At 42.7% G+C, this 22,771-nt stretch overlaps 1 protein-coding gene across 1 annotated transcript in view; it reads right to left on the bottom strand.

The window, feature by feature from the left end:
• Window positions 1-22,166, bottom strand: part of LOC126457026 (coagulation factor IX-like) — a 225,304-nt gene extending 203,138 nt beyond the window's left edge. Inside the window, exon 1 of the mRNA XM_050093008.1 lies at window positions 22,029-22,166. The gene's annotated coding sequence lies outside the window, so the exon portion shown is untranslated. The remainder of the gene's footprint in view (window positions 1-22,028) is intronic.
• Window positions 22,167-22,771: the final 605 nt, after the last annotated feature.

Here is a 22,771-nt window from a genome sequence, read left to right as displayed (position 1 = left end):
GTGGCGGGATTCGAACCCTGGACCGAAGACGTTTTTATTTTGAATCAAAGACACTAACCCAAGACCACGGGTAATCAATCTGGTCTACATAACACATTCTATATCCGGGTTTAGGTTCATACTCTGTCGATATGCAACATTTGGTACCATTCAGACTGTCTGGCATCTGGAGGTTTGGGTGACAGCAGAGAAAGGATTAATCAAATTTTACTGAATATGCGCTCACGCTTAACGTTAGCTTGCAGCAGATATAATATAGAAAAAGTACGCTTTGATGAATTTAAAAAGAAAGAGAAGAAACATAAACAAAGAAAACTGTGAAATCTTACACATATACATCTACATATAGATAGTATGCAAACACTGTAAACCACATTGTACCACATATCAGAGCTTCATCCCATTACAACAGCGTATGATGGAGCTCCAGAAGAATGATTACTTAATTGTCTCTGTCCCAGCTGTAATAAGTTTGATCATGTCTTCGCTGTCCCTGTATGAAAGATACGTAGGGAGCTGTAATGTATTCCTAGATTCCTCACTTAATATTAGTTTTTGAAACTTGAATGTTAACAACGGTCTGCAAATTGCACTGAGAACGTCAGTGTTTATACTCGTAATTTCATGTGAAAGATTTGCAAGTGAAAACTTTCGCATACTGTCATCAAATTTTAAGTAACTTAAAACCTTGTCTTTAATTATTGATGGCAACAGATCATGCCTCTTTTTGTAAAAGTGTGTTAGAACGATTGAGCAAGAGTGAAAGAGGAATACATCGTCAATGTTGTTTACATAGGTCCGCGTAGTCAGCGCGTACACAACTTTCCCACTAGAGCGCGCCCCGCTAACCACAACAACGCAGGCGCAGCGCTCGTCCGTCTCCGCACTACGAGATGGCGCTGTCATAGAGACGGACCAAATTCTGCTTCCGCCGATCCGCGTATTAATATGTAACGCACCCAATGAGATTGCTGCTAACGTAGAACCTTTTCTTCTCGCGTATCACACTCGCGCAGTGATACCTGAACGCGCGAGGTATTATAACGAATGTACAGACCTCCGATTAGTCAGTCTGCATTAGTCTGTAGTCAAATTTCAGTCTGCGCATAATAACATTATCATATTCCTGTACATAGCCATGAAGATAAATGTATAGACACTTTGTCAAGTATTAGAGATATGTGAGAATAAGATTAACGTACCAAGACCAAAGGAACTTCAGATTTTCAATTGTAAACAGCATCCAGAATCAAGTTCCGTAATATCTATGATTATTATTATTTTAATAAATGTGTGTGAAAATTAATCAAGTTCTGTTTAAAGTTGGTCACCGTCAATCTGCTACTCTAAGCGTGCAAGTGGCATTTCTATCGTCTGACCTAACGGCAGAAGATAAACACGCCACAATAAGACCACGAGACATATTGCTGACACTCGCCTACTTCGTTAGAGCGAAAAGTCAAATAATCTGTACCGAAGGTCTTACAGTACGCACACGACATTGGCGACGAAGTACTGAGGAAACAGATGATTTCAGCACAATTACGGATGACCACGTGTGAGCCTGGAATAAAATAGAATTATAGTGGACTTCGGGAAGCTACCTACTTGACTGCTAACCTGCTCTCTTGCAGCTAAAATATCATTATTGGAGTAATCTAGTCGCACTTGGAATTTTCAGATAACCATGAACCTCACGGCGCAGATCGTAAATCTCATGGCACAAATACAACAGTCGCAACAGGCGTTGCTTACAAGGGTGGATCGTTTGGAGTCGCAGCTTGCCGTAGCGTCTCCGCTACAAATTAAACTTCCGCCACCACCTTTCGCAGTTTACAACAGCAAGGAAGATGCGTGGCCGGACTATGCAGCACACCTGGAACAGCACTTCCTCACACACCAGATATCAGGTGATGTAGAAAAAAGATCTTATTTTTTGGCAGATTGCGGCGCAGCTATCTACACCTTCTCTTAAAACTGAGTCCGACTTGTGAACCGACAAATTTGTCATTCCCAGCTATTACAGGCTTGCTCGAAAAATACTTCGCCAAGCAAACAAACGCATGTCGCTGCTGCAAGGCATAAATTTTACTTATGCAAGAAAAAGGCACAGCAGACATACACGGAATGGATTACACAGTTGCAAGGATTAAGTAGGAACTGCAAATTTATTTGTGAAAACGAAAAGTGTAAAAAGTCCTATGAAGATTCTTTAATACGTGATATGCTCATAATGCATTCACCAGACGAGAAATTAAGGAAAGAGCTCCTTAGTTTAATGAATGCGTCCTTGCAAGATTGTTTGCCAATCATTAGAGCACACGAACAAAGTCAAGCATCTGTGAGTGTGGCACAAGGCGACGGCTGTGACGTGTTCGCGACACAGGCAAGCGACACAGGGCAACGCGGCCCGCCTACCCCAGGCCGTAAACAGAACAGCAAGGCTAGACTCACGCGATCTAAGAACGGATCACACACCCAAACTCAAAGACTAAAGTTGAAATCATGCCTTAAATGTGAAATCAATCATCACAGAGACAATTGTTACTATCGTAACGCAAATTTTGACTTTTGCAAACGTAAAGGGCACAAATCAGAAGTGTGTAATAAGAAAAGTGTACAGTCTAGAAATAAGTTTAGCAGTAAGAAAGTGCTTAATTTTAAGAAGTATACCTCCAATGCGTGTGACGATATGAATAGGCAAGACTATATTCAGGTTTCAAAAGTTAAACATAAAGTTAATGCTATTGTACAAAACAGGGACAAATCTTTGTATGTCACATTACTGGTGAACAAAATACCTATCAAATTCCAGATTGACACAGGATCGTCGATCTCTATCATAAATCTGCACGCGCATAAACGACTAGGTTCTCCTAAATTGCAGCATTTTGACAGCTCACTGTACAGCTACAGTAATGAACAAATTCCAGTCAAAGGTGCACTGACGACGGAAGTCACTTACAAACAATTTACCAAGACAGCTACTTTAGCAGTAGTTAGCACTCATAAGGCATCAAACTTGCTGGGTCTTGATCTCTTTAACGAATTAGGTTTCACAATCCATGAAGCGAAACAGGTCACACATGAAGTTCCGAAGAGAAAATTACAAATAGTGTTGCAGAAGTACGAAGATATTTTTTCCTCTGCGACAGGCAGTGTAACTGATTATGAGCACACATTACGCTGACACCGAATGCAGTGGCCAAGTTTTGCAAAGCTAGAACAGTCCCTTACTCAATGAAAGAACGCGTAAAACTAGAACTTGAACATTTAGAAGGCAATGGTATTATCGAACCAGTCACATGTAGCGCCTGGGCAACACCAATCGTTGTAATTGAAAAGCCAAATGGATCATTACGTATCTGTGGAGATTTCAAGGCTACTGTCAATTCACAGTGCATTATAGATACACATCCGATTCCGAATCCGGAAGAACTGATGTATAAATTAGCAGGGGGTGTGTATTTCGCCCAACTGGATTTAAGGGAAGCATATCTGCAGATCCCTTTGGACAAAGATACACAAAAATTTATGGTCATAAACACTCCATTTGTATTGTACAGATACAAGCGCTTACCATTTGGTATCGCAAGTGCACCAAGCATCTTTCAACGTTACTTGGAACAATTAATTAGAAACTGTCCTAACGCAGTTAACTATCTCGATGACATAATCGTCTCGGGAAAAACTCCACAAGATTTACTAGATAACCTGGAAGAACTGTTCAAAGTTCTCAGGAAGGCCAATCTCAGGTGCAACAAGGACAAATGCATATTTTTTGTCAAGAAAATTCAGTATTTAGGACATATATTGTCAAATAACGGACTCAGTCCGACACCACAGCATATAGAAGGAATACACAAATTGCCAGCTCCGAAAGACTTAAAGCAACTACGAGCTTTATTAGGCCAAATTAATTATTACCGGAAATTCATACCGAAAGCAGCTGAAATTTCCGAACCTTTGCACAGATTGCTTCGCAAAGGAGTCGCGTGGAATTGGTCCAAAGAATACCAGCGCGCATTCGACAAACTGAAGCAAAGTTTAGTAGACGCAAAATGTGTTACGACATATGACCCGCAAAAGTTGATCACTATTGCGGCGGACTCGTCAGATTACGGGATCGGTGCAGTCATGTCCCATAAACATCAAGGAATTGAACGACCGATTGCATACGCGTCGAAAACATTAAACTCAAGTCAGTGAAACTATAGCCAAGTAGAAAAAGAGGCACTAACAATTATCTTTGCCGTGAAGAAGTTTCATGACTACATATACGGACGAAAATTTATCCTGCTCATAGACCATAAGCCATTGGTGACAATGTTCGGACCACATAATAGTGCATCCACTAAGACAGCACAGCGTTTACGACGTTGGGCATTGCTACTGTCTACTTACAACTACGAGATCTTATATCGATCGACGGCAAAACATGCCAACGCCGATGTACTTTCACGTCTACCGGCGGGTCAAGATGAACATTTTGACAAATGAGAGGACGTATGTTTTCAGATAGACGTAATCAGTGAGGACGTCGTGGAAAATTTCCTCGTCAGTGCCACCTTAATAGCTAAGTTGGTGCCCAAAGATCCAGTGTTATCAAAGATAATGCAGTATATTCTTACGGAATGGCCAACCGATAAGAACAGGTTAGCTCAGCCAGAAGTGAAATCTTATTGGAACGTGAGACATGCTCTCACAGTGCACAACGGCGTCATATTAGTTCACAGTGAAACGGGAAAAACGAGAGTAGTTATACCCAAATCTCTCAGGAATAAAGTGTTAAATATGCTAAACCAATGTCATTGGGGCATAGTATGCACGAAACGCATGGCCAGAGAACATTGCTACTGGAAGAACGTTGATAAAAATATTGAAACAATGCTTTATAACTGTAAATTATGTCAGACGCATCAATCAGCTCCGCCAAGACAATATTTTCCGTGGCCACAGGCAACAGAACCTTGGTCAAGATTGCATATTGACTATGCAGGTCCTTTTCTTGGAACTTCTTGGTTAATTGTCATTGATGCATTTTCAAAATTCCCTTTTGTACTACAAATGCGTACAACTTCTTCAGCGACAACAATTCAAGCGTTGTCAAAGATCTTCTCCATTGAAGGATTGCCTCAAACCATAGTGACCGATAACGGCACACAATTTACGTCGCAAGAATTCCAGTCATTCTGTCAGATGCACGGAAATGCACGTTACAGGACGGCACCATTTCACCCTGTGGCTAATGGACTCGCCGAACGATTCGTACTAACGTTCAAGGCACACATGACAGTTGGTGCAACAGTGCAACAAAGAGACTTCCTTATTAATTTTTCTGTCACAATACAGAGCTACTCAGCACGAGGCACAGTCACCAGCAGAAAACCCACAATGCATCCAGAAAATGATCAACGAACGTCAAAAGGACGACGATTCCACGTAAACGACAAAATCCTCGTAACTGTCTACAGTCGAGGAAAGCGTACTTGGACACAAGGAATCATTGTAGAATGCATTGGAAATGTCATGTATAGAATAAGAACGTAAAGCGGCATAATTATTCGTCATACTAATCAATTACGGCAGCAAAGACAGCAGTCACATATAGGCAGAACTCCTAGGCTGTTTCATTTTGCAGACTCAGAAGCAGATGTCAACCCCGAGCAGCTCGCAGGATTCCAGACGCCGTCACCGGCAGCAGCCGCCGCCGCTGCCGCCAACACAGACACCGCCGCCGACGCCGACGCAGCACCTTCAGGGGCAGCCGACATCCCCAGAGAAGATGGACGTCGAAGAAACATTAGATTTAAGCTATGACCAATGTACCGATGTTGAAATGCAATTATGTAACACAATTTTTGCTTCTCTGGTTCCCTGTTCCGTAGGTTTTGAGTGGTTTTCCTAGCGGACCACGGGCGGATGCCACGGGGAGCAACATGTGTGCACCCACAGACATACGCACGCCGGAAAGCAAGGAAGCAGAAAAAAAGGCTTTTCAAGCAAACTTCGAAAGCTTTTTTTTTCTTCGCCCGGAAGGGAGGGATGTTGTGCACATAGTTCCGCGTAGTCAACGCGTACACAACTTTCCCACTAGAGCGCGCCCCGCTAAGCACAACAGCGCAGGCGCAGCGCTCGTCCGTCTCCGCACTACGAGATGGCGCTGTCATAGAGACGGACCAAATTCTGCTTCCGCCGATCCGCGTATTAATATGAAACGCAGCCAATGAGATCGCTGCTAACGTAGAACCTTTTCTCCTCGCGGTTCACACTCGCGCAGTGATACCTGAACGCGCGAGGTATTATAACGAGTTACAGACCTCCGATTAGTCAGTCTGCATTAGTCTGCAGTCAAGTTTCAGTCTGCGCCTACTAAGATTATCATATTCCTCTACATAGCCATGAACAGAAATGAATAGATACTTTGTCAAGTATCAGAGATATGTGAGAATAAGATTAACGTACCAAGACCAAAGGAACTTCAGATTGTCAATTGTAAACAGCATCCAAAATCAAGTTACGTAATATCTATGATTATTATTATTTTAATAAATGTGTGTGAAAATTAATCAAGTTCTGTTTAAAGTTGGTCACCGTCAATCTGCTACTCTAAGCGTGCAAGTGGCATTTCTATCGTCTGACCTAACGGCAGAAGATAAACACGCCACAATAAGACCACGAGACATATTGCTGGCACTCGCCTACTTCGTTAGAGCGACAAGTCAAATAATCTGATGGTGTGTGTACCGAAGGTCTTACAGTACGCACACCACAGTCAAGCATCGAGGTGTAACGGGCCGACGCAACACCGAACAAAAATCATACTGGCGAGCCGAAATTCATCCATGGGAGCTGGCAGGAAAACGGAGAAAAGGAAGTGACAAAGAGCATCAAAGAAATCATCATGTAATTTAAAATAATGAAATACGGGCTATATCGTGAAAAGGATCTTGGTCCAAATTAAGTGAAAAAATGGGATTTCCCGGGATGTACGGGATAGTGGGCGACCCTAGTTGCAAAGCTAATAACATTTTCAATGAAAATTTTCACTGCTCAAGAAAGTTAGTGGTAAAACAAAGCAAATGTTCACTCGCAGCAGTTACCTTCACTCACTCATTGTGCCAAGATTCAAAAATGTTACTCAGGCTCCAAAACTGTATCCTTAACCAAATGCTGAACCACGACACACATTTCATGGCTCCTAGGTAAGTATAGCCATGAATAAATTTCAAAAAACGAAGTTTATTTGCCTTTTTCTCTTTGCGACTTTTTGCAAAGATACTTTGATGATGGCATTACATGTAGTTAGATTCATTATTGCTTTGTCCCCGTTCTTTGTCAGAAAGTAACTCTTGAACACTATCGTACAAATGTTTTACAACTGTACACCTTACAGTGTGTTTAGAAAAAAATACTGCAACCTTATTTCTGCTCTTCCTGCAGATTTTAGAACACGCGTCTCTCTAGTGACTTCGCGGAGAAAAGACTGAAATGCCCCCTGATTAGCAACTAAAATTCTTTCGTATGTTATGTGCTTTCCACTCTTGATTGGATATTTTTACGTTGCTTAGCTTTGAAAGAAAAGTAAACGTCAGAAACACCTGAACTCACTCTCTCCTCATTGGACGGACTCCTTATAGTCTGTAACACTTTTCAACGGCCGCCAGTAACTCTGCTTCCTCCACGTAATTTTTACTGTACTTTTATGTATTTACGGAGTTTATGTTCCTGTTTCAGTAATCAGAATACTTGAACATCATTACGTCAAAGTGACAGAGAAAGCTAAAAATAACACAGAACAGTGCCACACTCAAAGCTTTCAGCTCTATCTGGAACTACCGACCTACGACTTCGCGTACGCAGTATACTGCATTGTCAAATGTGACCGTCTCAGAGGAAAACCGTTGAAGTATTTGATACCCTTTTTCAGTGTAGCACCAAATACATGAGTGTTATTCAATTTGTAATCTATCTTTTAAGGGTTTCGGTACCGTCATTTGGTTTTTGAGCAAATAGTTAATATTTCTGTGTGAAAAGGATGGTGTTAGCACAACAAAAGTCATGTAATAGACAGACAAGTATTCAAATTAGTAACAAGTAATTCTTGAAATATTTTGTCTTGTTAATGATTTACACGAAAATATCAAGTAATTTGTTGCAAGAAGACTGTTACAAAATCGTGTCTATCATAAAATTAATCTTAACTAATTTTTCAACAGTTTAACAATACAAGCATTGTTAGAAACTTATTAATATTATTGTCTCAGGCGGATCTCATTATTGTCTCAGATCTTAGCATTGTAATAGTTGACACAATTGTATGGAATGAGGCATGAGAGTAAACAGAAAAGTGCCTGATTTGATACAAACATCTGTAGATGACTTAATATGATTTAATTTTAAAAATCGTAGTAGAACTACTCGTGTGGTGGAAGTGCATCGAAGCATAAACACCAGGCATTGTTAGATGCAGGTGTTTTATTAAATATTGCGTGATTTAAAGATGGCAAGTAATTACGAGTAACATTTGAAGCGGAATATTGTCGTGCCAAAAATACGCCCTAGCTGCCGGTCTCAGGAAAGCTTATGACACTGCTGCAACACGTGTTAAAATACACATGCAAAACAAAAAAGAATAGATATTAACGTAAAATGTATTTCTTTGCACCATTTTACTTAGAATATCGCCAGGACTGAATTTATTCCTCCTGCTTGTAAGATTTGGACCATGTACTATACAGATGCAGGGGAATTCTCCGAAATTTACACAGGAAACAGGGTTCAAATGGTTCAAATGGCTCTGAGCACTATGGGCGCGGTTCTAGGCGCGCAGTCCGGAACCGCGCGACTGCTACGGTCGCAGGTTCGAATCCTGCCTCGGGCATGGATGTGTGTGATGTCCTTAGGTTAGTTAGGTTTAAGTAGTTCTAAGTTCTAGGGGACTGATGACCACAGCAGTTGAGTCCCATAGTGCTCAAAAATGGTTCAAATGGCTCTGAGCCATCACACACATCCATGCCCGAGGCAGGATTCGAACCTGCGACCGTTGCGGTCGTGCGGCTCCAGACTGAAGCGCCTTTAACCGCGCGGCCACTCCGGCCGGCCAGGAAAGAGGGAAGTGATTACTTGAATGAGGATGCGAGGCACAAGCTTACAACACGCTGTGAGTATCCGGGATGGATGCAATGATCATTCTACCAATACTGTTGAATCCGCGCCTCCAGATTTATGTTTTCCGTGATTACTCTAAATCGCTAAGACAAATGGTTCCTCTGAAAGGGCACGACCTATTCCTTCCTCATTCTTGAGACAATTCGGGCTTGTGTGCCATCTCTAATGATCTAGCTCTTAGTGGGACGTTGGACCCTAAACTTCCTTCCTTGTTTTAAGCAGAGACGGTTCATGCTTGTGGCACATGCTATGGCCTCGCGCTGTCAGTAGGCATACAGTCGCATTGCCTACTTTTCAGCGCGAAATTAACCGATCGCAGACTTCAATATAGTTCAGTAATTTTGTTCATTGCGTTCTTATGATTGTTCAGTGCTTTTAAAGCACTGATTTGTAAGATGGCAAGAACTATGTCCCTTACATGAAGTCATTAAAGATCACCTAACTCACGTTGAGCGAACAGTAGGGCTGAACAAAAATGACTGACAAGGCACAATGCATCTTGTAAAGGGTATAGTATGGACGTATTGGAGTAATTAATGTCGGGTGATGGTTTTAAAGTAATTCACACGACATGAAAATTTTGTGGAAACGCGTCGATTTACTGGAGGCTAATTTACCCCTGGGAAGTATTTAGAGTTGAGCATGGCCGGCTGGGGAGCGGCGAAGGGAAGCGACAATAGGCAGCGTAGGGCGGCTCAGGCTCTGAGAAAGCAGTAACGGGGCGCGGCTCCAGCTGCCTTAAGATGAGTGGGTGGTTGACCCCATGCTGGTGTACCGGGAAGCAGACGGAGAACTTGTACGCCTGTTGATAAATGTCCGTCATCCCGTTTTCAGTGAAACGTGCGAGTAAGCTGGGCAAAGCTGCAGTGGAGCGGTCAACAGAGGCCAAAATATGCGTGTTCGTGACTATAGCAACTTCACGCTGAATTCACGGTCCGCAGAGTCTGAAGTAAATCAGGTGAAGAGCGACAGAATGAAATACGCCGGCCTCCGATGGGAACATAGGACCAAGGAATTTAAAGTACTCTCCTGGAGTCAGAATTCCGGAAAAATTGGTGTTTTGTGCAGACGCTAACCTTGATGGGTGGCCTGGGAGGAGCTAAATAGCAGAAGTTGAGAGGAGGGGAAATTTTGGGGGAATTTGTTCACTTCCCAGAGCAGGCATTGGTCGGTGCTGGGAAGCGACGCCTAATTAACGCGACTTGCGCTGCAATTGGCGTAAGGGATTTTGCTGGTGGGGAAACCGTGGCGAAGAGCGGACTGGGAGAAGTCCCAGTAGTGGTCTTCCGTTCCGAGCTTGCCTAGAGTGCGGACGTGGCGTTCTTTACTCAGCTTGCTTGAGAAAGAGTGAGCATCTCTGCAGTTTAGGACTTAGCAAATGGAACGATTGAGATTGGAGACAGGAAGTTTTGGTTCAGCTACGTACTGAGCAAGATAGCTAGGAGTGAATAGACGAGCGCAGCCTTGCAGCACCACGAGGTCGGCCGACGTCCGCACAACGACGCCGTTCCGCCACGCTGAATTCGGTGATATTGCGCCCGCTCCGGCCACTGATTAATTTGTTGGATCACGTCGGTAAAGTTTCCACGAGGGTGTCATGGGCCGTGTATTGTAGAATTCTTCTCGCACTTCGCATTACGCCTGGGTCAGTCGATAGGAATTACTTTTGATTTATCGCGCTTTACTCCACGGAAACGCAACTTATTACCACTGTCTGTTAGGAGAGTCATGTAATGTGATGATTGAAGGTCGTGAGTTAAAATAAATCTGTGCTAATCGACTGCATCTGTTTTCAATCAAGTAATTGAAATCCAAAGTCACTTTCTTAATTAATTTTATGTTCAACATTTGCATCTGGTGTTCAATAACTGAATATAACATCAATGTGCACCCCTTTCAATTAAAAGGGAACAATTCTGAATCAATTAATGTCAACACTGCCACCGTAGTTCAATCAGGAGTCACAGGGCCTTATTACTTTCTTTGCGTTATCCGACATTGCGGCAGTTTTGCACTCTCTGTTGATCTGTTAGTCAATTATCTGGGGTGAACACACACCAAAACCAGATAAGTGACGGGTGGGGTGTTACAATATTTACAGGAGCTTATGTAATATTGTGTGCATTTTCGAAGAATACACTCGATATAATTCTACGAGGGTCACTCCAAAAGAAATCCACACCATTTTTGTAAAAATACAGTTTTCATTCTGCATGTTTTACAGTGTGTAGCTACATCCTTCCTGCTTGTTTTCAAACTTAGTTCAACCTGTTCCCGTGAGTTTCGCCGTCACAGCATGTCTTCAAGATAGTTGTTACACTTGACGTTCGTCAGAAGCAACGTGCTGTCATAGAATTCCTTTGCTGTGAAAACGAGACAGTGGGAAACATACACAAGAGGTTGTAAAAAGGTGTATGAAGATGCTGCTGTCGATCGAAGAACAGTTAGTCGGTGGGCAAGCAGTTCACATGATGAAAGCAGGCACGGCAATATTGAGGACTGTCCTCTCAGCGGCAGGCCTCATGCTGCAGACACTCCAGACAATGTGCAGAGAGTTAACGAATTGGTGACTGCTGACATACGCGTCACAGTGAACGAATGGCCACGCTACGTTGGGATAGTGGAAGGAAGTGTGTTGCAGAATAATGAAAGTGTTGGCGTTAAAAAAGGTTTGTACCAGGTGGGTTCCCAGGATGTTGATAGTGGCTCACAAAGAAACAAGAGAAACGGTATGCATCGAACTTTTGGAACAGTACGAGAATGGTGGAGATGAATTTCTTGGAAGAATTGTGATAGGTGATGAAACATGGCTCCATTATTTTTCACCAGAAACGAAAAGGAAATCAATGGAGTGACATCATGCAAATTCACCCAAGGAAAAAAATTCAAAACCACACCTTCTGCTGGAAAAGTTGTGGCTACGGTGTTTTTCGATTCCGAAGGACTCTTGCTTGTGGACATCATGCCAAGTGGAACCACCATAAATTCTGATGCATATGTGACGACACTGAAGAAACTTCAAGCTCGACTGAGTCGTGTTCGACCACAGCGGCAAAAGCAGGATGTTTTGCTGTTGCGTGACAATGAACGGCCACATGTCAGTCAAAAAACCATGAAAGCGATCACATAACACTGATGGACAACACTGAAACATACGCCTTACAGTCCTGATCTGGCTGCATGTGACTATCATCTCTTTGGAAAGCTGAGAAACTCTCTTCGTGGAACAAGGTTGATGACTCCCTTATGCACGCTGACAAACAGTGGCTCCAATAGGTTGGTCCAGAATTTTACCGTGCGGGTATACAGGCACTGGTTCCAAGATGGCGTAAGCAGTTGAGAGGGATGAAAATTATGTGGAGAAATGAAAATATTGTTCCTAAAAGATGTATCAACACACTGTAAAACTTTCAAATATGGTATTTTATGAAATCATATTTCAGATATTACCAATCGGCACAAGAGTTTCATTTACATGTGTTCTGTTTTGCTGTGATCTACTGTGCTTTATTATGAACTTGAGCTCCCGTATTATCGGTGGAGATTATGGGAGCCGGCAGGTGTGATGTACATGTATCTACAACCAGATGATTACATATTCAGAAAAAATGGGTTATTTAATCAAGAGAAAGAGCTTCACAAACTGAGCAAGTCAAAAACGCGTTTAGCCACCTCTGCAAGCAGTTAGTCGGCTTGGCAATGATTCATGGAATTTGAATGTCCTCCTGAGAGATATTGTGCCAAATTATGCCCAACTGGCGCGTTTGATCGTCAAAATCCTCGGATTGTTGGAGGGACCTGCCAATAATGGTTCAAATGTTCGTAATTGGGGAGAGATCCGGCGACGTTGCTGGCCAATGAGAGATTTGGCAACCACGAAGACAAGCAATAGAAACTCTCGCGGTGTGCGGGCGGAAATTATCTTGCGGAAAGGTAAGAATGGGTAGCCACGAAGGACAACGAAACGGGGCGTGCAATATCGTCGACTTAGCGCTGTGCTGTATGGATGTCGCAAGAGACAACCAAAGACGTCCTGCTATGAGAAGTAACGGCACCGCTGATCATCAGTCTTGGTTGCTGGGCCGTATGGCGAGCGGCAGCCAGTTTGGTACCCGGTCTCTGCATAGGGAGTCTCCAGACACGTCTTCGATGTTTATCAAGGCTCAGTTCGAAGCGGAGTTCATTGTCGGAGAAACTTTTACTCCAGTCAATGATATTCCAGGTCGGAGAGGTGTCTCGAGACGGCCCAGAGAGTCGTGGGATAACAACCTGATTGTCTCCCGCCATGCACCCCGACAACCTGGACTGGTGGTCTGAGGTGTCGTTTCTTTTCATAGAGGACATCTTTGGCTATCGTTAGCAGTACCCTTGTGGAACAGCAGTATGTTGACGATATTCGACGCCCTGTTTTGTTTTCGCTCATTCCAAGCCATCCTGGTCTTACATTTCAGCACAATGCCCGTCGGCACAAGGCGACAGTTTCTACCGCTTGCCTTCGTGCGTGCCAAACTCTAAATGGCCAGCAGCGTCGCTCAATATCCCCAGTCGAGAACGTTTGCAGCATTACGGGCAGAGGTCTCCAATAATATTGGAATTCTGACGGTCTAAAGCGCCAATTGGGCGGAATTTGGCACCATATACCTCAGGAGGGCATGCAACAGCTCTATCAACCAATGCCAAGCCGAATAACTGATTGCTTAATGGCCAGAAGTGGACCAACGCGTTATTGACTTGCTCAATTTGTGAAGCTTTTTTTCTTGAAGAAATCATCAACTTTTTTCTGAAATTGTATATGTACACAACATCTAGCGATTTCTGTCCCGCTCGTATAATTCCTTGTAGTGCGTTGTTTCTTTTTTTCTCTCTTGGAGCCTAACTCATAATAAACTACGAATCAGTCTCCACACGTCAGTACTTGCATCGGCGGCTAACTTTTAATTTTGCTCGACGATAAATCGACCGATGGTGCAAATCTAGAACATGTGACGACTGCTGGAAAGCCCTATGAAAATTAAACTAAACCTATACCAGACGTGTAAAGAAAGTACAAAACAGCGTGTATTTATGTCGATAAAAACCGTAGCTAATACGACAGATAATTGAATTGCGGTAGGTAGCTGTGTTGAGTGGAAAGGTACTGAACCATAATAAATTTGTTAAAGTTTCTAGAAATACTAATGAATTTATTTTTAACAGCAAAAAATGCAAGAATAACGTTAACAAATGGCCTCCAGAACTGAGAAGACTAAATTTCAATAGCACAACTGATAGTAAACTCCTCAAAACAGCCAGAATATAAAATCACTTCCTTTTAGTAAAGAATATTACATGAAGTGAAAATACATTTGCATTACAAACAGCAAAACTTATTATCTAATGAATATATCACCAATATCAACAATCGGCTATTGGCAGTAATTATCTAAACGCCATTGCCTTCGAAGTAGCCAACATGAGTCACAAATGTGGTTTAACTTTATTACGATAGAGGCGGTGGCAGAGGCAACGCCAGTAGCAATAATTCCTCCTTCTCTACTAACATAGGACGGTGGTTGCCGCTATCACAGAACAAGAAACCTTCATTAAAAATTTCAAACATGGTACACAGACATATTTAACTAGACCACAGTTAACAAGAGATATAATCACCTATCCTGTAACACAGCCACAACTCGTTAATTATTTAGTAAAAATCAAACATACCACAAACGCAGAAAAGTACGAATGTTATGCAGGGAACTTTGACTTAACTACGGGGGCATAAAATTTTCCTTTACATTTTTTTTATTAGTAGATGTCAGAGCTCTAGCTCTTGATATTAGCCAACAGATAACTAAAGACATGCCCCAGAAGTAAGATAGATGAAACAATTTTCACTGTCTACATGCCATTCGTAAATCAGAAGATTCTACACTACTGGCCATTAAATTTGCTACACCACGAAGACGCGAAATATAACCGACAGAATGAAGATGCTGTGATATGCAAATGATTTACTTTTCAGAGCATTCACACAAGGTTGGCGCCGGTGGCGACACCTACAACATGCTGACATGAGGAACGTTTCCAACCGATTTCTCATACACAAACAGCAGTTGATCGGCGTTTGATAAAAGTCGGATTGTAGCAAGTCGCGATTGCGATTTATCGTATCGCGACATTGGTCCTCGCGTTGGTCGAGATCCAATGACTGTTAGCAGAATATGGAATCGGTGGGTTCAGGAGGGTAATACGGAACGCCGTGCTGGATCCTAACGGCCTCGTATCACTAGCAGTCTAGAGGACAGGCATATTATCCGCATGGTTGTAACGGATCGTGCAGCCACGTTTGCAAGACGACAACCACCTGCACGAACAGTTCGACGATGTTTGCAGCAGCGTGGACTATCAGCTCGGAGACCATGGCTGTGGTTACCCTTGACGCTGCATCACAGACAGGAGCGCCGGCGATGGTGTACTCAAGGACGAAACTGGGTGCACGAATGGCAAAACGTCATCTTTTCGGATGAATCCAGGTTCTGTTGACAGCATCATGATGGTCGCATCCGTGTTCGGCGACATAGCGGTGAATACACATTGGAAGCGTGTATTCGTCATCGCCATACTGGCGTATCACTCGGCGTGATGGTATGGGGTGCCATTGGTTACACGTCTCGGTCACCTCTTGTTCGCATTGACGGCGCTTTGAACAGTGGACGTTACTTTTCAGATGTGTTACGACCCGTGGCTCTACCCTTCATTCGATCCCTACGAAACCCTACATTTCACCTGGATAATGCACGACCGCATGTTGCAGGTCCTGTACGGGCCTCTCTGGATACAGAAAATGTTCGACTGCTGCACTGGCCAGCACATTCTCCAGATATCTCACCAATTGGAAACGTCTGGTCAATGGTGGCCAAGCAACTGGCTCGTCACAATACGCGAGTCACTACTCTTGATGAACTTGGGTATGGTGTTGAAGCTGCATGGGCAGCTGTACCTGTACACGCCATGCAGGCTCTGTTTGACTCAATGCCCAGGCGTATCAAGGTCGTTATTGTGGCCAGAGGTGGTTGTTCTGGGTACTGATTTATCAGGATCTATGCACCCAAATTGCGTGAAAATGTAATCACATGTCAGTTCTAGTATAATATATTTGTCCAATGAGTACCCGTTTATCATCTGCATTTCTTCTTGGTGTAGCAATTTTAATGGCGAGTAGTGTAAAATCCGTTTGGAATTTTGACAGCCACAACCCACAAACACTGATGGATCTGAACTCAAGTAGTACCAGGAAAAACCTTCATAAGTAACACATTTGTATGTATAACAACGGACAACCAAAGTACGGATTCCAAATAGCCACAACGCGACACCAAGTGACGTGCACACTAATCGGATGCTCACCGTGATTTCTCATTAAATCGAGCGCCCACTGACAAACGCTCGCTTAGAGAGCGCCGAGAGAAAGGTGTAGAGAAGATTACTCGTAGTCGGAAACCCAAGGGTATCATCCAGCAGATACCACCGCCTCCAGTACTTGCAAATGTTAGACCGGACTCCAACTCAGTACTACAGTGGAGACAAATTGGTTGCAACTGGACTGATGACCATAGATGTTAAGTCCCATAGTGCTCAGAGCCATTTGGTTGCAACTTCAGTAGCAGAGGACACGCCGAATACTGTGCGTTCTGCCGACGTAGCCTTTAACGAGTCATGTTCACGTCAGCGACCAACACTCGGCCCCGCCAAACCCGCAGTGGGCAAAGGCACCACTCTTGCCAACGGGCCACGGCAGACACTTGGCCACAGCAACGCGCACCTCACTAGCGCTCTTCGCCGTCCGTGCCACTCTCTCTTCTTCTCCAGGTCGCCGCAGCCCTTAACTACCTTCTACTCCAACCTGCCGTCTACCGGCGACAGTAACGCTCGACGCGCTCTTGCTCCCAGAGGGAGCACGGCACACTAACTATAAGGCCTACAACTCGTTAATGTGACATTTTTAGTGTTAAAAATGTTAATAACATATGTGTTCTAGTATCAAAGAGTAACTACATAATGTAAATACATTCTTTGTAACAACGGACATCTTATCTCACGAGGTTATAAAAGACTTGGTTCAAAGTACGACTACCACAGCGCCCCCCCCCCCCCCCCCTCTCTTATAGGTCCTCGTCCTCCATCGGCTCCTTCCCCCCCTCCCTTCGTATTTCCTCTCCTTCACCCCTTTTTATTTCCCATCATCTGCCCAGGTTCCCCCAACCTGCCCTCGGCTGTGGTATGTCATATTTGCCAACTTTTTAGTGCAGTGTTCAAGTGAATGTTCAATGTTGTTCGTCTTTCCAAAGTACTCCGAACAGAAATCATGCTCTCGCTGGGTGTGAATTTTATATCTCTTGCGAACAGAAACCAGATTGTCGTCGTGTTTTTTAATTGTGTGTCTATTATATTACCTGTCTGCTTCATATGTATGTTATTAGCATCACCATCCCTTTGTTTCTAAGTTTAAGTTCCACGATTTTTTCCGCCATGTTACCATTTAAGTCTCCGATTTCATCGCCTGTTTTTATTATTTATTATCTTCCGCTTTTTAAAACAAATTCTGTAGGCTGAAGAGCGACATACTAAGCTGCTGCCAGCCTGCCCCCTTCGGGGGGAATCGAAACTCAATAAAGGAGAAAATAGAAAAAGAATCGACTACCACATTCGTCTCTGCTGTTGAAGAATAAAGCCTCTTGGCTGTTCTGACTCACTAAGTATTTCATAAACGCATTTTCTGTTACAATATGAGGTAAAAACTATATTCTTATTCAAAATCTCTCCACCACTGAGAAAACTAAGTAAACGTAATTATTTCTAGCGAGTTGTGTGGAAGACTGCCCATCTAGCTTTTTTTTGTCCTGATGGCATACACGTGACCATTACGTAGGATTAATTAAAATACACTACTGGCCATTAAAATTGCTACACCAAGAAGAAATGTAGATCATAAATTGGACAAATATATTATACTAGAACTGGCAACACGCTATTTGGGTGCATAGATCATAAGAAATCGGTACCCAGATCAACCACCTCTGGCCGTAATAAAGGCCTTGATACGCCTCGGCATTGAGTCAAACAGAGCTTGGATGGCGTGTACAGGTACAGCTGCCCATGCAGCTGCAACACGGTACCACATATCATCAAGAGTAGTGATTGACGTATTGAGACGAGCCAGTTGCTGGGCCACCATTGACCACACATTTTCAATTGATGAGAGATCTGGAGAATGTGCTGGCCAGGGCAGCAGTCGAACATTTTCTGTATCCAGAAAGGTACGTACAAGACCTGCTACATGCGGTCGTGCATTATCCTGCTGAAATGTAGCGCTTCGCAGGGATCGAATGAAGGGTAGAGCCACGGGTAGTAACACATCTGAAATGTAACGCCCACTGTTCAAAGTGCCGTCAGTGCGAACAAGAGGTGACCGAGACGTGTAACCAAGGGCACCCCATACCATCACACCGGGTGATACGCCAGTATGGCGATGACGAATACACGCTTCCAATGTGCGTTCACCGCGATGTCGCCAAACGCGGATGCGACCATCATGATGCTGTGAACAGAACGCGGATTCATCTGAAAAAACGACGTTTTGCCATTCGTGCACCCAGGTTCGTCTTTGAGTACACCATCGCAGGCGCTCCTGTCTGTGATGCAGCGTCAAGCGTAACCGCAGGCATGGTCTCGGAGCTGATAGTCCCACGCTGCTGCAAACGTCGTCGAACTGTTCGTGTACATGGTTTTTGTCTTCCAAACGTCCCCATTTGTTGACTCCGGGATCGAGACGTGGCTGCACGATCCGTTATAGCCATGCCGATAAGATGCCTGTACTCTCGACTGCTAGTGGTACGAGGCCGTTGGGATCCAGCTCGGCGTTCCGTATTACCCTCCTGAATCCATCGATTCCATATTCTGCCAACAGTCATTGGATCTCGACCAACGCGAGCAGCAATGTCGCGATATGATAAATCGCAATCGCGATAGGTTACTATCCGACCTTTATCAAAGTCGGAAACGTGATTGTACGCATTTCTACTCCTTACACGAGGCATCACAACAACGTTTCACTAGGCAACGCCGGTCAACTGCTGTTTGTGTATCAGAAATCGGTTGGAAACTTTCCTCATGTCAGCACGTTGTAAGTGTCGCCACCGGGGCCAACCTTGTGCGAATGCTCTGAAAAGCTGATCATTTGCATATCACAGCATCTTCTTCCTGTCGGTTAAATTTCGAGTCTGTAGCACGTCATCTTTGTGGTGTGGCAATTTTAATAGTCGGTAGTGTATTAAACATTGCGTTTCGCTCTAAAATTAACATAATAAATATTTTGAATATTGATAATAATTTTCACGCGTTAATATCTGAAAAGTTCATTTTATCAGAATTTTTACGGGATTGCAAGGATAGATTTACCTGCAGTAGGCAACAAGGCTTTGGTTTTCTTCACGTTAACTCTGAGTTTGGTATTAAATTTATTTTCGTCAAGAAAATGCTTAACCAAAATAAGCCACTGTGACACCAATGAAATGATTTATTGTGAGTACAAAGTTTTATGCTACGTCGGTGGTTACATCATCTCTCTCTCTTTTCAACAATTGGTTCAAATGGTTCAAATGGCTCTGAGCACTATGGGACTTAACTTCTAAGGTCATCAGTACCCTAGAACTTAGAACTACTTAAATCTAACTAATCTAAGGACATCACACACATTCATGCCCGAGGCAGGATTCGAACCTGCGACCGTAGCGGTCGCGCGGTTCCAGACTGAAGCGCCAGAAACGCTCGGCCACTTCGGCCGGCTTGCAACAATTGATTGAATGGGCAGTAAAAATAGTAGTTTCAAGCTGCTCTGACTTTCTTTGGGCTAGCCTCGAATTTGGGCAACGTAATTACACCATCAGAAGCAAAATTGTAGCCATTTTATCATACTCTGTTCATCATAAGAACTATCGTCGGAGTATATGTAAGCTGCTCTTACGAGCGTACATAATATACGCGATGACAACAGTGTATTAAATATCCTTTACCTCTTCTCCAATAATCCCGTCCACATCTTACATGAAAATTAAAACATTTTATTTCCAAAGCTGAGGGAGAGAAGATAGAAACAGTGGAGTGCCTTACTATTTACACTACTGAAAATAATAACCAGTGCCTTTAGAACCAGTGAGTACCTTAATTAAAGAAGTAACATTTTGTTTTGGAAATAAAATAATACATTTTTAAAAAAGGGAATTCATCATGACGCTCCAGCAGTTAGTTAGTAATATGGACCTCGCACAACATTGAAGCAGCCCTGACTCTGTAAAGTGCAGAGGTGCCATCGGATTTCGGAAAGGATTGTCAACTGATTAAACTATAGTCACTTCTACAGATGAAATATTAGAATCAATAAATCAAAAGTTGTTACCACTTGGAATATTCTGTGCTCTCGCTAAAGCTTTTGATTGTATTAGGAATGAATCCTTATACAAAAGTTAAAATGTTATGGGATAACAGGAGTAGTAGGCTCATGGTTCTCATCCTACACTTTTAATAGAAAACGGTGTGTGTCTGTATCAGGCTTACCACATAACAATAGTCATTTAAAATATGAAACCATCAGACAAGGGGTGCCCCAGGGCTCTATTTTAGGTCCCTTGTTGTTCCTATTATGTATTAATGACCTTCAATACGCAGTGTCACAAAATACAAATTTTGTCTTATTTGCAGATGATACAAATACTGATATAAAAAACAGTACCCGTGGTCTCACTGAGGAATCAGCTAATGAAATATTTGTAAGTATCAATGGGTGGTTCACACCAAATGGATTGTCACTGATATCTGACAAGACCCAGCACATACAGTTTAGTACCTCACAAAGAATACTGGACCATATAAGTATAATGTACGCTAACAATGAAATTAAAGCTGTAGACAATGTCAAATTTTTAGGGCTACAAATTGACCACAACCTAAATTGGAAAACTCACACACTAGACATAATGAAACGCCTTAGTTCAGCTACATTTTCAGTGCGCATGATAGCAGAAACAGGTGATTTAACAATGAAGAAGTTAGTTTATTCGGCCTACTTCCATCCAATAATGAGTTATGGAGTCATCTTTTCAGGAAACTCCTCTTACAAAGAGAACATTTTCAAATTTCAGAAACGAGTCATTAGAATTACATCTGGTGTCAGTCCTAGATCATCATGCAGAGACCTCTTTAAGAAACTTGGTATTCTAACTACTACTTCTCATTACATATACTCACTGATATCCTTTGTCATTTCCAACATGTCTCTTTTTACACAGAATAGTGCAAAACATGATTATAATACCATAACAAAAAACAATCTGTATAAGAATTATAAAGCTTAACATTAGTACAAAAAGGAGTCAAATACATCGGTATTCATATATTCAGTAACTTATCAGAGCACATCAAAGGTCTTGTAGGGGATAAAGATAGGTTTGAGAGTGAATTAAATAACTTCCTGTTGGCCAACTCCTTCTACTCTATTGATGAATATCTTTACAAGGATTATAGCTCATAACTCTGTCTGCGTAAGAATTGTACAACATCCATGTATCTGAGAAAAAAAAAACCTTTGACTCTCTCCACATCCAGGGACTCCTCTCCGAGGGATCCATGGAAAACGATAAATGTAATGTAGATGGAAGTGTTTGGTGGTCTGTATCATACCTGCTTTATGTCACTTGCCGCTGTTAGGATTCCGCAATTTGGTCGCACTTACCTCAATATTAAACAGATTGTAGAGCTTCAAAATGGAAGCAATAATTACGTAAGCATTTGAATTCTCACGTAGGGACCTTGATACTCACATATTATATCCGGAGAGCTGGAAACCTTGAGACACGTGTTTTGTTCCTGCCGCGACAAGCAAACTTCGTCGTTGGCGCTAATGCGAGGTGCTTGACATGTGCAGATGCCGGCAGCACAGTAGCAGTCGACCACTGTTCCTGCACACAACCAAATATGACATGTCATCTTAATGCAAAGAAATAAAGAGTTTAAAAGGTTAATCAACTGAAATAAATAGCCACTTAGTCATTGACATGTGTAGCCGACAAAGGACCTACGTTGTGCACACTGGCTATTTGAATATGCATATTTTTAAGTAAGTTAACTAATAATCTCAATAATTTCTGGTGGTGCACTATTTATTCTTTATTCATATTATGACAGATACTCTCTCTCAAAATACCATTAAGAGTAACATTCGAATAAGAAACCTATAATGTACCATTTAAGAATTATTTCTGAATGGTATAAAATTTCAGTATGAAACTGTCGTTTTATACAAATTGGACAGTTGAGAGGCTTCCTTTACCAGGATGCAGATTATCTGGTTCTTTTCCAAGGAGTTCCTTGCGGGGTTGGGGGAGTGGCTATATGTGTAAATGCCAGTATTCCATTTGAGTCCATAGACTTATAACGGCACTGCACTGAACAGATATTTGAATGAAACTTCCTGGCAGATTAAAACAGTGTGCCGGACCGAGACTCGAACTCGGGACCTTTGCCTTTCGCGGGCAAGTGCTCTATCGGCTGAGCTACCTAAGCA

This window comes from Schistocerca serialis, chromosome 1 (assembly GCF_023864345.2).
Source record: "Schistocerca serialis cubense isolate TAMUIC-IGC-003099 chromosome 1, iqSchSeri2.2, whole genome shotgun sequence".
NCBI classification, from domain to species: Eukaryota; Metazoa; Arthropoda; class Insecta; order Orthoptera; family Acrididae; genus Schistocerca; species Schistocerca serialis.
The sequence above is the reverse complement of the archived record's forward strand: the minus strand, read 5'-3'. Positions and strand labels throughout refer to the sequence as shown.